General features: G+C 39.3%; 1 pseudogene; it reads left to right on the forward strand.

The window, feature by feature from the left end:
• Positions 1–7369: 7369 nt before the first annotated feature.
• Positions 7370–16187, forward strand: part of LOC114311703 (xanthohumol 4-O-methyltransferase pseudogene) — a 47852-nt pseudogene continuing 39034 nt past the window's right edge.

A 16187-nucleotide genomic window follows, 5' to 3' on the forward strand; every position in this document is an offset into this window, starting at 1 on the left:
TATGCTTAAAGTTGGGCCAAGCTAGGTCCATTTGTTTTAAGAATTGGGCCGAACGAAGGAACCACGATTCGTGGGGACACGCTTCAGGCCGAGCTAAGAGCTTCAATAGCTCGGTCGTGAGGTGTACCCCGCATTAGGCCGAGGTCTGGAACAGATGAGCATGATGTTATCAGTAGCTCGAACAGTGGTATGTTAGTAACGTACCGGGCTTAAGGTTATCTAAATTAATAATTTATTCAGACACAATATTCTTTATATGAAATATTATTGAATTTCAAGAAAGGTAAAATATTAAATTAAGGACTAACGCGATGTTCAGACTAATTTGATGTTTGACCAAAAAATTAGAATATAGACTAATAATAGACCTATTTGATGTAATTTATTATTTAAAAAATATATATATTAGTATGTCTATTGCAATTTTTATTTAGAGTTTATCAGACACAAATTATTTAAATAAAGGGGTTATTTGGGGTATTTTAAATAAGTATACTTTTTGTTTTTTTGGACTAAAAAATTGAGGAAGAAAATATAGATGTTTGGATTAACTTTTTGACTTTTTATGGGAAAATGTGTAATAAAAAATTGTAAAAATTAATTTTTGAAAGAAAATTAGGATTGAGAGTTATGTAGCTGTAATTGTTGACTTTTGATGAATAATGTTAATTTCTTGACTTTTTAAATAATTTTTTAACTTTTTCTGAACATGTCAAACTTGACATAAATATCGAAAGACACAGAGAATGATACTTTTATCTCAACATGGCATCAAATTTTATCTCGCCGTAAATTGTACTAAACTGATCTAATTTGTCTGGACATGGCATCTTCTTTTTAAGGTTTATAAAATTGTACTAAAAATATTTTATCTACATTGCATCTTCTATATAAAGGTTTATAAAATTGAAAATATTTTATTAATGATTCGGGGAACAATCCAAGATACATAATTTGAAAAGATTTTCTCTTGAAATAAATTGTTCTAAACCAACCTAATTTGTCTGGACATGGAATCTTCTATATAAAGGTCTATAAAAGTGATAATGTTTTATTAGAGAAAACATGTGTGGAAGATTTGAATTAGATAATTTAGTAGATTGTCACATTCTTAAGTTTAAATAAGTGAGTTTAATTTGGGGAAATTTAGTCAAAACCCTCCCATTGGATCATTATTTGGTAAAAAAGACAGCACAATTTATTTTGCTTCATAAACTCTCTAAAGAGAAAATACATAATTGAGTAAGGACAAAGTAAAATATCTTTTTCTTTTTTTTGCTTAACCAATATTGCCAGAGTAATATATTATTGTAAACCAAAGTAACATGTTATTGTGAGATAGAATAACATGTTACTGTCAAACAGAATAACTATCAAACAAAGTAATATGTTGCTGTCAAACAAAATAATATGTTACTGTTACTATTTCCATCAATTTCAACGATAATAATTTTTTTTTCTTAAAGAAATAGTCAATGTAGATCTTATTTGATAGATCTTGATGAGAGGATTATAAAAATACTAATTTTATTAAAAACTGACATTTGTATGAAAAGTTATATTATTTTAAAACTTAATATTTTGATAATAGTGGTATATGTTGGATTTTTTAAGAAAAACTTTTTGTATTTGTTCTTAATATATTAAAATTTTATTATGAGGAAGTTTTGACCAAATCCCCCTTTAATTTTTATAATAGTGTTAATAAAATTTTTGTTAGGTCTTGATCAACAGAGACTTAATAACAATTTTAACCAAACAATCAAATAGAAAATCAGACAACTGTGTAAAGATTCTAATGTCTTAAAAGTACGAAGATTTCTATGGAACAATTACCAATTGAAAGAGTGAAGTAAATACAGAAAAACTTCTATTGAAATCTTCTAAATTTACAAGGTTACAAACTGTTAAAAACTACTTGAAATCTTCTAAGTTTACAAGGCCACAAACTCTTGAAAATTACTCCTACAAGTTAAAATAATCTACTCCTAAGAATTAAGGTAGACTACTCCTAAAAATAAAAAATAAAAAAGACTCAACTAAGTTTGATGATTTCTTGATTCCCTATTCATCTTCTTCTGGCCTATTTATAAACTTAGACAAACCCAAAGCCCTGTTAATGGCAATTTATGTGACCCATTTGCTACTTTTCCTTACTTTATGCACGCCATAACCCATTATGCCTTAGGGTTAAACTGTGAAGGGAAGGAATATGAAGTGGTGGCCAGAATAATTGAGTTGGAGGAAAAAGATTTGGAAGGGTTGAAGGAAAAGGTGAGGTGGCTTAAGCTGCTAGCAACGTGAAGGTGGATAGGAGCTGTGATGCTGGTTTTAATGAAGGTCATGTCATGGAATATTAGGTGTCTTAGCAGACCTGAAAAAAATGAGTAGAATTAAGCATTGGTGAGGGAAAGAAGAGTAGATGTTCTAATGCTTCAGGAGACGAAGAGAGACAGTGTTGATATTAATTTTGTAAAGTCTTTATGGCCACTAGAAGAAATGGGTTTTATAAAGGTTGGTGCAGAGGGCAGTGCATGTGGCCTCTTTTGCATTTGGAATACCCAAATTTTTCAGTTAATTGATTGCTGCAGTTCTACGAATTTCATTCTTCTTTCGGGTATTTTATCTAAATCGTTATTTGTAATATGTATGCTTTGAATGTTGTGTTGAAGAGAAGGAAATTATGGGAGAGTCTTATTAATCTTAAACTTTCTTACCCCAATCCTTGGTGTCTGGGAGATGATTTCAATGAGATTAGATTTATGCATGAAAGAAAGGAGAGGGGAATGAAAGATTTTAATAATTTTATAGATAGTTTGGAATTAATCGATTTAACAATGCAAGGAAGATTATTCACATGGTGTAATGCAATGGATGGGGAGAGGTGGAGTAGGATGGATAGGTTTTTGTTTGACCCTGCTTAGCTGGAGAGGTATAAATTTTAAAAATGGGGATTATCTAGAGGCATTTCTGATCACTGCCCAGTTTTGCTAATGGAAGATGGAAGGAATTGGGGGCCAAAACCTTTTCGGTTTGTTAATGCTTGGACATCCCATCCTCAATTCAATAATGAAGTGAAAAAGGTCTGGGAGGAGGCTCAGATTCTAGGATAGGCTAGTTTCAAAATCATGCATAAGTTGATATGGTTAAGAGCATATTTGAGAAGGTGGAACATGGAGGTCTTTGGTAATATTAATGATCAACTTAAAAAAGCTGACGATGACTGCCATGAGTGGGACTTGAAGGTTGAATCTAGATCCTTGTTGGAATCAGAAGTGAATAGAAGACAAGAGGCCAGAAGTCAGGTTTGGCATCTCAGTAGAAGTAAGGAGAGGATGTGGTTACAAAAGTCTAGAATATCAAGGGCACAAAATGGTGATAAAAATACTGGACTATTTCACTTTATGGCAAGTAACAGGCAGAGGAAAAATTTATTGGATTCAGTAAAGCCAAATAGTGTTGTGGTGGAAGACCCAAGTATGATGAGACAAGTAGTGGAGAATCACTTTAGAAGAGTGTTTGTAGAAAGTTGGAAGTATAGGCCTAAGTTGGCATATCCTTTTTTGTCTATCTATCCTGCTGATTCAAAGGAAGTGCTGGAGGCAGATTTTAGTGAAGCTAAAATTTGGGCAGCCATTCAAGATTGTGATGGAAATAAGGCCTCTGAGCCTGACGGCTGTATTGCATTCAAAGTGCTGGTCTATAATGAAATGTGAGTTCATTTAGTTGCTCCAAGAGTTTCATAGTAAAGGGAAGCTAGCTAAAGGGGAAAATAGCTCTTTCATCACTTTGATTCCTAAAAAGAAGAACCCAACAGATTTGAGTGAATATAGACCTATTAGCTTGGTTAGCGCAATTTATAAAGTGTTGGCTAAAGTGCTGTCTAGAAGGATAAGACAAGTGCTCCCTAAACTCATAAGAGAAGTTCAAACTGCTATCCTTGGTGGCAAATGCATCCTTGATGGGGTTTTAATTGCAAATGAAGTGGTGGATTGGTAGAAAAAGTCCAAGGAAAAAGGAATCATTCTTAAATTGGATTTTGAGAAGGTCTATGATTCAGTTAACTGGGAGTTTTTGCTGTCAATGATGGAAAGTTTTGGGTTTGGTGAAAAATGGGTAGGCTGGATTAGGTCCTACATTTCTACGTCAAAGATTTCAGTGCTTGTAAATGGGTCACCCACAACAAAATTTTCTCCTCATAAGAGGTTAAGACAAGGTGATCCACTATCGCCTTTCCTTTTTGATATAGTAGCTAGAGGTTTAAATATTCTGCTGGAGAGAGCCAAAGAAAAGGGGCTGATTAGAGGAGCTTCAGTTGGTCATCAAGAGTTGAAAATTTCTCATTTACAATTTGCAAATGACACTATTATTTTTTGTGAAGCCAAATGGGATGAAATCATTGCGTTTAAAAGAATTTTGGGGTGTTTTGAAGTCATGTCAAGTCTTAAGATTAATTTTCACAAAAGTATTGTTTGTGGAATTGGTTTGTAAAAGAGGTTAGTTCGGGAGTTTGCTAAAAAACTGAATTGCCTCAGTCAGAAATTACCTCTTTCATATCTGGGATTACCTTTAGGGGCAAATCCAAGGAGAAGAAGTACTTGGCAACCAATGGTGGAGTAGTTTAAAAAGAAGTTAGCATTTTGGAAGAGGAGATTCTTGTCTTTTGTTGGTAGATTGACCCTAATTAAGTCCGTATTGTCAAGCCTACCAGTGTATTTTCTATCCATTTTTAAAATGGCTATTGGTGTTGCTAAAACCATTGACAGGATTCAATCTAACTTCTTGTGCGGAGGTTTTGAGTTTCAAAGGAAAACTCATTTAGTAAAGTGGAAGGAGGTGTGTAAACAAAAAGCTCAATGGGGGTTAAGTGTGAGAAGTCAGTGATGTTAATGTGTGTTTAATGTTAAAATGGTGGTGCAGGTATGGTAGAGAGCATCAGTCATTATGGAAAATGGTGGTTTGTAGCAGATATGGTGGTCTTTGGGGCAGGTGGAAACCAGAACCAGTGCCAGATGCAGTGGTCTTTACAGTGTGGAAGGATATTGTATCATTAGTCTCATCAAACAAAGTTGTGACTGAGTTTCTCCCAAAATTTCAGGATTATCATAGGAAATTAAGAGAGGATTCATTTTTGGATGGATAGGTGGTTCAATGATATAAGTCTCAGGGATGAGTTTCCTAGATTGTTTAGTTTATCAGTGGAGAAAGAAGGCTCATTACAGTTTTTCTATCAACGGAAAAGGTAGGGCAATGACTGGAACCTGGTATTTAGAAGATCACTCTTAGCTTGGGAGCATGAGGAGGTTCAAAGACTAAATGTATTATTGGCAGAGGTTCCTAATCTAAATCCTACGACTAAGGATAACTATTTGTGGATGGCCAATAATTCATAGGTGTTCTCTATGGCCTCAGTATGGAAAAGGTTGGAGTTAGTTAATGGGCCCATGATTAGCATTTCAAAGTTCCTGTGGAGAAATGCGGCACCTCCAAAGGCTCAGTTTTTCAGTTGGTTAGTTTGGAAAAGGAGAATAAAAACTACAAAATTTATGCATAAGATTGGAGCTCTATCTGTCAATGTCAGCTCCCTATGTGTGTTTTGCAAATATGATGCTTTTATGTCCATTGGTATGGAAATTATGGTCTAAGTTGGTAAATTGGTGGGAGGTACAGTGGGTAACACCAAGTTCTGTGGATGTTTTGCTACAATGGTGGTCTGGTATGACATTTAGAAAGAATGAGTTGAATATTTGGAAGGTTGTCCCTTTGGCCATGTTATAGTCCTTATGGAAACTTAGGAATGACTGCTTATTTAATAATGGTAATGTTGATTTCGCACAAATGGTGGAGCTATTGAAAGTTGGAATTGCATTATGGGTTAAGTAAAATGTTAAGGGAATGAATTACTCAGTGCATGATATTGTGGCAAACTTAAAACAAGTGAGAGGTAATATGGCATAGGTCTGTTGCTGTAAGCTTTGTTCTGAGATTGTAAACCTGCTACTGTTAGGTCTGATGCTGTATGTTGCTGATGTATGATGTTGTTTGGCCTTCTATATGCGACTGTTTAGAGGCAGTTGTAATGCTAATGATGCTGGTCTGTTGCTCTGATGCTGTTGGTTGTGTTGTTCTGTTTTTGTTTTTTTTTTTTTCTCTCTGTCTTTTAGTTTCTCACCAATCTTGGGTCAAGTGCTAGCAAATGATAGTGCTTCCTTAGCGATGCCAACCTAGTTGGGATTGTTAAGGTCAGCGTTGATACTTTTTGCACTTCCCTCTTTGTTGATGTAAGTTTTTGCATGTATTGCTTTCTTCGTCAATAAAATTTCATGGGAAAATTATGCAAATAGTCCCTATAGTTTACACGATGTGTCAATTTGGTCCCTGTAGTTTCAATCTGCTCGATTTTGCCCCTTAATTAAATGGATTATGTCATTTTAATCCAATAAATAACGATTGTTAAGTTAATTTAACGAAAAATCAAACAATGTGTCAATTTGGTCCCTGTATTTTTCTCAATGTGTCAATTTGGTCCTTGTCAAAATCAAGAAAATTAAAACTACAAGGACCAAATTGACACATTGTGTAAAATACAGAGACCAAATTGACACATTATTTGACATTCCGTTAAATTAACTTAACAATCGTTATTTATTGGACGAAAATGACACAATCTATTAAATTAAGGGGCAAAATCGAGTAAATTGAAACTATATGAACCAAATTGACACATCGTGTAAACTACAGGGACTATTTGCATAATTTACCCAAGTTTCATTTTGCTGATCAAAAAAATATAACACATCATGCCTTGAATTACTCTATAACCCATCATCTTGCAACTCCTTCAAGCCATGTTATCACCATACTTTATGCCCAACTTCTACCATACTTGGTATCCATCATCCTATGAACACCCAAGGTCCATTACATGCTTTGAGGCAATACAAAACAATAACAGAAACAATAATAATAATTTAAAATACAAATGTTTGTAGCCATAATTTTATATCAAAAATAATTTATAATGTGAATTGACAGATCAAAATCGACTAGTCATAATTAACAAAATTAAATTTAACCATGATTAATAAGTCACAATCAATTAAAAGAGACTTGGCCATAATCAATAGACATCAATAGAAAATTATTTTTTAGTGCAAACGCTATTTCTATTAATATTATTTTATCGATCACTACAATCCAAAAGGTAAATGAATTTCATTTTAAGTTATCGCTCGTTCTATCTATGAAGTTTGTTTGTAGAACTACTATTAAAAGGAAGCCAAGCATTCAGCAATGGCAGCAACAAAAAATAAAAACACAGATCAGTGAACGAGAGAGAGAGAGAGAGAGAGAGAGAGAGAGAGAGAGAATGGAAGTATTGGTAAATGAAGAAGCAGAAGCCATGTTGCGAGGCCAAGCAAAAATATTCGAATACATATTACATACTATGAACTCCACTACTTTGAAGTGTGCTGTGAATCTTCACATGGAAGACATCATCCATGCACGCGGCTACCCCATCACCTTGTGGTAAATCACCTCCGACATCACCTCCCCATCTTTAGGCATCTCCCGCCTCATGCGATTCTTAGTCCACAAAAAAATCTTTAATGCCAAAAAACCCCAATTATATTTAGATGAAGTAGAGACTCTCCACAGCCTCAATCACTGCTATAAATGGCTTTTATGCGACGTACAACTAAGCCTGGCCCCTTTCCTCAACATGTCTCAATACAATCTGAGAGGGTAATTTATGTGTAAACTTGGGCCGAGCTAAAGTCTAGATGTTGAAATTGACCGAGCTACGGGCCGAAGTAAGGGTCTACATAGCTTTATCCTTGATCCCGTCAGCTCGATCAGAGGTGGCTGCCAGTGGCTTGGTCTGGATGCTCTGGACCAAGGTACCAATAGAAGGAGGACCGAGCTAAAGGATGCCCAAGATAACACCGAGCTAAGTGAGCCCGGTTAAGTCTGGTTTAAGGAAAGGCTCTGCTAGCTCGGTTATGCTGTTACCAAACCGTAGTATAAGGTTTGAACCATCTCACTTGGTTAAGCAGTCAGGAGGGTGTTAAAAGATGAGCATTATCTTGTAGAGATGTGATTTTTAGGAGGATTCTACATTGGAGAATAAGAGTCCTACTAGGATTGTGCCATGCGGAATCTATAAAGCCACATACAAGACTTATGTACAGGTATCACAATTTTTACTCTCAAATACATAGAGCTTTTGTTTATTGTCTATTTGTTGACTTAGGCATCAGAGAAGTACCCGGCACACACCCGCCGGCTAGCTCAAGTTTGTGTTTTCAGGAAGTAAAGCGACGACGTTTGGATGAGTGCAAACTTCATCAACAGGATTATATGAGAATATTATTCCTATGCTCGTACAATTGGCACCATCTGTGGGAAATACAATCACAAAGAACAAACCTTTTGATCGAGTTTTCCTCTTTAGTTGAAATCAATGGCGCACAATGAAGATTTGCCACAATCTACTATTCATGGGCAAACCCCGGAGAAGGGTGGGAGACGCGAAGGCTTACCTATTATCCCACCCATGGCAGAATTAGACCCCTAGCGACGAAACTCCTGGAAGGATACACGGGAGAGACGGGGTTCTAGTTCTCGTCACTCCCAAAGTCCTAAAAGGCAAAGGTAGAGGTTGGATCCTCAAGTTCTAGAGGATTGCGTGAGGGAGCAAGATGAATTAATAAGGAGGATGACGACAGACATAGAGACTATGAAGCACTAGATAAAGGGAAGAAGATGTGGACAAGAGTAGGGCACACCCTCACCACTCAGAAGATTGTGACAGGCTAGTCACACCGTCTCAGACGGAAAGTAGAAGCCTAAGGATAGGTGATACACAATCACGAACCTCTAAGACTCGTTACTCCAGGTCTGAGAGAACGAGGACTGAGAGGTCGTATATAGAGGGAAGTAGATATTGGCCCTCGCACATGCACCAAACAACATCTAGGCACACGGAGTTGCCTAGGTCAGCAAACCTGCGAATAGTGCTAGAGGAGAGGGCCCGATGGAAGGAGGACACCAGGGCTCATGACCCTCGTAGAGTTTCAGCTCTACAGCGATTGGCCCCTAGAACACATGGGAGTGCCAAGGTAGGGTTGTGTAGACACCCCATTTTTGACCGTCCTCAAGACTTAGACGTCATCGTTTGAACACCCAATGATTGTGCTCGCTCGTGTTCATTTTGAGTCCCTGAAGGCCTCGGCTGAGCACCTTACCTTGAAGCCTCTAATCTTGTCTGTTTTGTGCTTGGTTGTGGGCCAAGAGCTTGTTGCTTCACTTCTGGAGGAGAGGGTGACCTATCGGCCATCCCTCTAGCTTGTCAGCTATGACTTGTGCTTGTCGACCACCAATGGTGGCCGATCGGCTACATTGATGGCCTGTCGGCCACTAATGATGGTTGACGGCCATTTTTCTCCTTTTTCAGATATTTATTTGCCTGTTGTGCCAGCTGTTGTTCACTGATGCTCATCTCCATACACGTGTATGGAGGGATGAATGCAAGCCTTTGGCTTGATTTTCTATATAAGGGGGGGTCTCTTCCCCATTTTGAGAGGTTACACAATTTTGAGCAAATTTTTCCCTCTCTCTCTAGAATTCTCTCTCTCTCTCTCTCTCTCTCTCTCTCTCTCTCTTCTTGTTTTACGCCTGAAAGTGAGAATTCTCTACACTTTTGCACTAAGACCCTTAACCAAATATCTTCATCTTGGAGTTGAGGTTCTTTGAGGCTTGGTTTGAGCTCCTAAGGCTAATTTTAGCTCAGAATTGTGGTTGTTTAGTGCTGTGCTTCAAAGGTATAAGGCTTACCTCATTTAAGCTTTGTTTTAATCAATTCCTTGGCTATCTTTTTACATTGTTTTGACCTAGTTTTTCAACCATAAAAAACTATGCTTTTAAGGTTTCAAAATGGTGGTTTAAGTCTTGGTGAGTTAAGGGGTTGTCTCCTCTTTTTGCTCTTTGGCTTATGAAGCCTTTTGTGCCATTTCTTGCCACCTTTAAATCAAACTTTTTGGGCTTTTAAACCACTGAAATTCAGAGTTATTTCAGTGGTAAAAAGTATGTTTTGAAGTCCAAAAATGGAGAGATTAGCCTCCCCTCTTTGTGTCTCTCTTGCATGCCTAGTTAACCTCGCATGGTTGCTTGATTTTGTAGCTTGTGTTAGCTTAGTTCAAGCATGTTTTAGGCTATGTTTTTATATGTTTCAACTCTGTTTTGGGTTGGTTGGAGCATTTGTTGCTTGCTTTTTGTACTTGTAGTGCAATTGTGCTTACTAGTCTAGCATGCTTAATAGTTTAGCCTATTATTCTAGCTCATGGTAGCTTAACTTCAGGTTGTTTTAGCTACTTTTTTTGCCTACTTTAACTCTATTTTGGGTTGGTTAAGTCCTTCGAGGCTTGTATTGCATGGCTATAATGTAATGGCCTTCACTAGCTCATTGTTTTGAGGCTTTAAACATGAAGTGTTTGAGTGGCTTGCATGTTATAGCATCATTTTACATATGATTTCAGTGTATATAGCTCTGTCACACTCTCACTTATTTCACTCTTTCATTGCTTTTGAGAGTTGTGTTTTGAGTCTTATTTGTAAGCATGTTTTTCTAGCCTTTTGTGCCTCAATTTCAGCATGTTTTAGCCACTGATTTTGCACATTTTAACTCGGTCCAGAGCTGGTTTGGTCAATTGAGCTTTGTGTTGCATGCTTATAGTGTTGTAATCTTCACTAGTTTGATGTTTTAGGCTCTTAAGCATGTCTTGCATGTGTTGCTTGCATGATTTAGTGTCTTTTTGCATGCCATTTCAGCATTGAAATATCTGCAACCTCCCCCTCTTCTTCACTTTTTACTTTGTTTTGAAAGTGGCCTTGAGCCCCTTGTTGGCTTGAGTGTGGAATTGAGACTCTCATGCCTAATTGTTTTATTCCTCTCTTGAGGGTTTCTACTAACCAACAGCATAAGGCCTCTTTCATGCTCAAGGTACTTGTGGCTTAAGCCCTCTTTCCAATTAGAGGACTCTCACTTTGGACTTAATCAATTAAGGAATGGATTGGTAATCTAAAATGTGTAAACAAAATGAACCAAGTCAAACTTAAGCAAGATAAGCATGTTGTGTTGCATTGCTTGTGTTTGGATCAGACGTTAATCCAAACACAAGAAAAGTGGGACGTTTCATACTCAAAGTGATGAAACGTATCATTTTTCTTAGTCACTGACACCCTTGATCATGCATGATGGGGTGGTAGTCCTTCGAGTCTTATTTGTGCATTCATTGCCTTTGTACAAGCTTGGTTTTCTAGCATCATGCATCGAAAATGCTTGGTTGATGGCTTGAGAACCAAGAGCTACACTCCTTTGAGCTTGAGAAATGATAAGAAGTGTAGCAGTACACACATTCCTTGAAAATGTTTTGTTTTGCCTCTGTTGCTCTCTGTTGCAGCAAAAGCAGAAGTTCAGAAAATGGGGGTCGCTGACCGGCCACCTAAACTAGCCGATTGGCCAGTTAAGGTGGCCGACGGCCACTTTTTGTGGCTGACCGGCCACCAGTGAAGTTTGGTGCAAGTGTTCCTATGTTGGAGCACAGGCAATCTAGAAGTTGGTGCAATTTTCCAAGGTCAAATGAGTGTAAACAGGGACATCCGATGGCAAGGCAGGAGCATTTTCGGGAGGAAGAAATCGAGCATGCATGTATCCCTCGTCCCTCGAGGCCGTTTAAATTGCTTTACTAGTTAGTTAGCGTAGATAATCATTCAATTCATTTTGTAATATTTCAATTAGCTTAGCATAGCTAGTTATTCAATTGTGTTGTAATAATTAATTAGCTAGAATAGTTAATTAGTTCGTTTTGTAATAATTAGCTTAGCTTATTCATTCGAACCCTCCTTCGCGAGGGCATAATGTTGTATTAAGTGTGCGTGCGTATATGCATGTCTTCCAACCCCACGTATTTCTCGCTTTTATTTACCCGCTTTCGATGGTTAGATTAGAGACATGTTTCAATTAGCATACCTTATTCTTGCATGTTTGCATCATTCATTTGTCTTGCATACACCAAGGCTCGGTGCATCATTCAAACTACATTATATTTCAATACACTTATTTGAATATGTGTTTATCACATGTTGTTCGAATTGTATCATGTGCCATATTAGTAGCCGAGCCTATTCATTGCATTATTGCATGTGTTGCATTAGGCATCTAGCATAGTTAGGATCATGCATATGTCTAACTAGCTTTTGTTTTGGCTTGAAGTACACAGTAAGTTTTACGCTTTAGCATATTTGCATGAGAATAAGTGTTGCCATGATAGCATGCTTTCCATGAGGCTATTTGCTTATATGCTAAACTGCATGAATGCATGTGGATGGAGGCTTTGTTGTTTGAATTTGAACAATTCATCGAATGTGAATTTTAAGCCCACTTTGCGAAGTGGCAAATCATGTTTTTAAGCGAACCTAAGGTGGAAAATTTGCGTTTTAGCCCACTTGAGGGTGGCAAATTCAAACCATTTTCAAAAGCAAACATGAGTTGAATTCGTTCCAAATTCTCGCAATTTCGTCTATACTTGCTTGTGTACGTCACGTAGTAAAGTTAGCTAATAATCGGAATAAGAACACATGAGCTTTATAAAACAACATATCATGCTTAGTAGAGGCTGATCCTTTGATCGAGCGAGCGGGGGTGCTCATTTCAGGACCTTCCCCTCTCATACCCAAGTTCCCGAGCCGAGGTAACTTTGGTGATGACGGACACGTGGCCTTTAGCACGAGTCAGGGTTTCCTTAATTTCCCAAAAATAAAATATTTAGGTGGCGACTCTATAATCTAGCAAAGCAGTCTAGTTTTGGCATTATTTGATTCATAATTGATTTTTCAAAATGATTTGCCAGATTGGACTCTTTGGTGTTTATCAGTTTCACATTGCACTTCGTGAGATTAGATTCAGAACCATGACAGGAGTCCAAACTGTAGGTCCAATTCGAGCTCTCCGAAAGGGGGCACGAAGAAAGTCGAGCTATAATTTCTAGTGACTCCGCTGGGGATTTAGAGAACTTGACTTGAACTCATGATATGTTATTTTATCTACACTTATGTGTTTCTTTGCATTTTGCATTTGTATTGGTGCGCTTAAGTCACGGTGTTTGCCATCTGCTATTCCTGAACGGTTTGCCGGAGGCTTGCTTGGAAAAACATGCCATAAGACTGACCGATTGCGGGCTCTGCCACAATGGGAACACAAACATTGGATCTGGACTACCGCCATACCGTTTGATCCGCCTTTCACTTCTTGGTGTTAGGAGCGAGAGGTATATTAGGTGGTCTTGCTAGGGCACCCTTTTTGACCAATTGACCTAGTTGCATATTGGAAGCCTTAGAGACTGTTCCAAACTAGGACAGGTTTCTCACCCGAATGCAGGTTTGTTTGAAACTACATGTGTGCGTAGTTGACCAATTGACCTAGTTGCATATCGGAAGCCTTAGAGACTGTTCCAAACTAGGACAGGTTTCTCACCTGAATGCAGGTTTGTTTGAAACTGCATGTGTGCGTAATGAACGCCTAGCTCCTGACGAAACTAGGACAAGGAAACCATACCCCAGCATAGGGGTGTTTTGGCTCTCTCTTGCTTGATATGTGCCTTTAGAGTGTGACTCTACAGGGATGTATGTACCAATTACAAGTCTGGGTATCAGTTTGAGGGTATTAGTTTTGAGGTAGAAATTTGGGGCAGATATCAGTGTTTGAGTACAGATTGTCCAGCTTATGATTTCAACTGTGTGTTGTCTTTGTCTAAGCCGAGGTGCTGTGCATTTGCTGATTGTTGTTTCCTTTTTTTTTTGCTTTATTTTCTTTTTGCAAGGTAGTATTTCACAATTGCTTCCGACGAGGCAGTTTTCCCCCGAGCACTCTGAACCAAAGTCAGGCGGATTTACCGATCTGAGGATCTTATTGGAGGATAACCAATGTTTGCTTCGCTACCCCCGGTTATGAGACGGAGGACAGTCAGGCATAGATCACCGGTTCAACAGTTGCCAATTCAGCAGTCACTACCTACGTCACCTGTGCACAGTTGGGTCCAGTTTTCTACTTCCACCTCAGAAAGAGAGTATACATCGGATCTGATAGATCAACACCCCTCAAACAGTATGGAGGATATGATGTGCCAAGTTCAACAGACCATCGAGGCCATACAGCGGGACGCTGCTCGCCAAGCAGAAGTTACCGCTCGCCAAACAGAGGTTACAGCCCAGCAGGCTGAACTGATTGCTAGGCTTCAACAGCAACAGCAACAACAACCGCAGTAGGTAACAGCTTCTGCATCCCACCCACCTCCTGTAGATATTTCAATACCCAGAGCTCCTGCTCCCATAGCCAATGTCCAAGAGAATGCGGACATCCCAGTGGATCCGATTCCATCCCAGACTTCCATAGCACCAGCATACCCAACAGAGACCCCCTTTGAGTTCGAGGTCAACCCTACCGCTCTGAAAGTGAACAAGCTTGAGAAGCTTTTTAAGAGGGCTCAGGGTGTTAACTCGATCTCGGACATAGAGGACGGCTACACAGATTCGGCGGTGATATTGCCGGATAAATTTAAAATGCCACACGTAGACTGCTACGACAGTTCGGGCGATCCCATGGTCCACTTGCGGCTATTTTCAGATATTCTGTAGCCGATGGGCCTAACTAGACTGCAGAAGTTATCCCTCTTTGGTCGGACCCTGTCGGGTATTACGACTATTTGGTATGCTAAACTGGAGGATTCTATGAAATGAAGTTGGGAAGAGATGGCCAAGGCCTTTGTCGCCTAATATTCTTATAACACTCAAATCGAGGTCACAACTCGTGATCTCTAGGCTACTCGACAAGAACCAAATGAGGGCTTCTCCGACTTCGTCACTCGGTGGAGGGACAAGGCCACAATGATGACCACCAGGCCAGCTAAGAAAGACCAGATGAGAATGGTCATTCGTAATCTACAACCGAAGCTGCTGCAAAAGATGATTGTCTTATCCCTCTCTACATTTGCCGACCTTCATGAGATAGGGGTACAGATAGAGGATGCGATGAAACAAGATCTGATTGACCATAAAAAAGAGCAGCCCAAGTGGGCTTTTACACGCAGTTCAAATGCGACTACGAGTAGTAACGCAGCTGTGAGGACCTCTGATGTTGGTATGGTCACCACCACACTGAAAACAGCCACCCCCTTTACCGACACATCTGGAAGTACCCCACAACTTGCAAAGTACCCAGCCGGGGATAGAGGGTTTTCACCCCACTCTACATGTCTCTATTGGCGGCCTTGAGGGTCCTGATCAAAAAGGGGCATCTGAAGCCCCTGGAGCCGCGCTCGTTGCTTAATCCCCTCCCTCCTACACACAACCCAGCCAAATATTGCACCTTCCACCACCAGCATGGTCATGATACCGACCTATGCTTTAGACTCCGTCATGAGATTCAGGATCTCATTGACAACAAAGTGATAGTGCCTCCTGAGAAGCCTAACGTCACTACAAATCCTCTCCCGCTACATAACCAACCCCCTCCTCCACCCAGGCAAGTAAACCTTATCCAAACAATGGCCGTCCCATACGACCTCTGCATATATATCACTCACTCCCACCTGCCTAAGCCGGCACTATTCATCCCAGAAAGCACAGACTTGTGCATGATGAGCGCGTCCATATCCCAACTCGAACCCATGGTGGTGGCTGTGGTAGAAAAAGGCACACCTGAGGGCTCCTTGAGCTTAACTGAAGAAGAGTACAACCCTTGCTGTTACGTTGTGCCAACTAGCCAGGCCAAACCGATGGTGGAATTACCGATGGAGATGGAGGTTAATGTAGTCCGGGAAGACGAGCCAAGCCAGGGGCTGGATGACTTAGCTGAGCTTAAGGAGGACATCAGTAATCTGCAGTTCTTTGATGAGCAGGATCTGGGGAATTTACAGATCGACTGGTTTGATATGAACGGATCAACGGATAATACAGGGTGGCTTAGTGATGAGCCAGATGTTGATGACAGGTCTCAACCAAAGTAGGGACAGTTGGAAACAAGAACGTCTGCAATGGCTGACAAAAAAGGGAAGTTACTGGAGAGCACCGGTACTAAGAATTTTGCTCAAGAATTGGGTTGCTTGTGTACAGCTGATACAGAACAAGAG

The sequence above is a fragment of the Camellia sinensis genome, chromosome 8 (assembly GCF_055761805.1).
Source record: "Camellia sinensis isolate YWXY chromosome 8, ASM5576180v1, whole genome shotgun sequence".
Lineage (NCBI taxonomy): Eukaryota > Viridiplantae > Streptophyta > Magnoliopsida > Ericales > Theaceae > Camellia > Camellia sinensis.